Source organism: Lynx canadensis, chromosome A3 (genome assembly GCF_007474595.2).
Source record: "Lynx canadensis isolate LIC74 chromosome A3, mLynCan4.pri.v2, whole genome shotgun sequence".
Taxonomy (NCBI): Eukaryota; Metazoa; Chordata; class Mammalia; order Carnivora; family Felidae; genus Lynx; species Lynx canadensis.
The window spans coordinates 10,007,354-10,009,745 of record NC_044305.1 but is presented as its reverse complement, the minus strand read 5'-3'; positions in this window follow the sequence as shown (position 1 = coordinate 10,009,745).

Genomic DNA, 2,392 nt, shown 5'->3' with positions numbered 1-2,392 from the left:
CTCACACCAGGACATCCAGAAACAAGAACAGCTTTCAGAGCTCATACGCAGTATCTTTTCTCCCCCTGTCCCGGGATTTATGAACATACCCCTCTTTTCCGCACTGACCCCTCTTTTATTATTTTTTTAAATTGGTTTTGGCCCTAGTAGATGCTGTGGACTATATGATAAATAAAAGGCCTTCAGAGACAGCTCATGAGAAGGCCCCGGCGTTGTGATCAGAAAGAAAAAGATCTAAATAATACTGCACAGCCGGAAATGGGCAATATACGAATTTCAGGCCTCAGAGGCATTACTTTTCTGCAGAGACAGAAGGTACCTTTGCCAGGAGGGGAAGGAGGCCCCTCCACCCCAGGGGCCTAGCCTTGACTTCCCTGGGTTCTTGTCAACAAGAAAATCTCAATGGGGCTACCCTAGATGTGGGCTCTCCATTGTGTTTTCCATTTTATGACATCTTTTTCTATTCCAGAGGAGAGGATTCTGAATAAAAATGAGCCAGGCTTTTAGGGCTCCTTTTTATTATTAGCATTTGGTAAAAACCAACCTTAATGAGGTGTCAAGAGTCATCCTGCAGCCTATTGTGGAGGGGGCCTGGGAGCTCATAAAGTCCTGAAAAGCCACAGGGCAATTTACGACCCTCGATCCCACCCCTTCCTGACCGAGCTTCCGAGGAAGCGTCTTTGGCCCCGCAGTGCTTCCTGCAATTTACACGCCTAAGCTGCTCGGGCCGCAGCGGAATGAAACCCACGAAACCGCATCAAGCGTCCGCGAGGACTGTCCCGCCCGCCAGGAGTGCAGTTTTGTGCTGAGCGCGGACGGGGAGGGAGCGTCTGCAGATGGCCCACATGGCTCACTGATGAGGAATTTAACACGGCCGGTGCAGACTCAGCAAAGCCCGCAACTGTTGCCTCTCAGCGGGGAGAGGAGTTTCTGAACAAATAAATACGGTGGGGTTTTTTTGTTTTGTTTTTGTAACCAATCAGTGGACATTCTTCCTGAAATAGGCCTGGTTGAAGGCTGAGGGTCCCCCCCCCCCAAGATGTGCTACCCATTAGTGATGAGAAACAAACCAGAGTGTGTATGTGACTGATACCTCAGGTTTAATCTCGGAATCTATAATTTGAAGGAACAAGGAAATAGGTTACTCCTTCCAATCCTGCTCATTGTGGCGCTCCCATTTTTTTTTTAAAGAAAAACGCATATGCCACACTATCCATTGACCCTTCCTGACTACTCACTCAAATCTTACAACTGAATGTTACTTTTTCGTCGTTGTTGTTAAGTTGTGGTATCAGCACTTTACCCGGTCCCCATTTGGTTTGCATAGTTCCTTTTAACATAATACAATTTCGGGGTGTACTGAGCCTGGGTGGCTCAGTCGGCTGAGTGTCCCCCTCTTGGTTTCAGATCAGGTCATGATCTCGGGGCTCGTGAGTTCGAGCCCTGCGTAAGGGCGCTCCCCTGACAGTACAGAGCCTGCTTGGGATTCTCTCCCCCCCACCCCCCACCCCTCTTCTGCTCGTGCACACTCTCTCTCTCAAAGATAAATACTGGGGCACCTGGGTGGCTCAGTCGGTTAAGCCTCCGACTTCAGCTCGGGTCATGATATCACGGTTGGTGAGTTTGAGCCCCGCGTCGGGCTCTGTGCTGACAGCTCGGAGCCTGGAGCCTGCTTCTGGTTCTGTGTCTCCCTCTCTCTCTCCGCCCCTCCCCTGCTCATGCTCTGTCTCTCTCTGTCTCAAAAATAAATAAAAACATTTAAAAAATAATAAAATAAATATTCACCAAATAAAATAAAATAAAAAACAGAATACAATTTATATTTAACTTGGAAATATATATTTATATTTCCCGGGATGAAATATGAAGAAAAAGAAAAGTGGACGAACTGTTGCATAAAATCACGCAAGATTTTATGGCGTTTCCAGAATCCAATCGAATAAATAATTCATATGTGAAATGTGTATGTTTGATTTCCAGTCCTCGGGGGAGGGCACAGGAGAAAATCCCCACAAGACGTGGTGTTGGAAGGCCAGAGGGAAAGTCCTACCCTGACACCTGGCAACAGTGTGGTCTTGAGCCCTTAACTCATTGTCTTTGATCCCAAATATTCTTATTGGTAAAATGAAGCTGATAATACCTATGTTCCTGATCAATTATTATTATTTATTTTCATTGTAATTGCAAGTGACTTAATTGGGTATAAACTATAAGGAAGGTGCTGTGAATGCACCATTATACTTCCAAAATAACTCATCAAGTGGGAGTTATTAGCACCCCCATGTGATGGGGGGGTGCGGGGAGGGAAGACTCTGGACCACAGAGGTGTTGAGGGACTTGCTAGCGGTCGGTCATACAGCCTCCAAGTGGCACAGCTGGGACTTGAACCCAG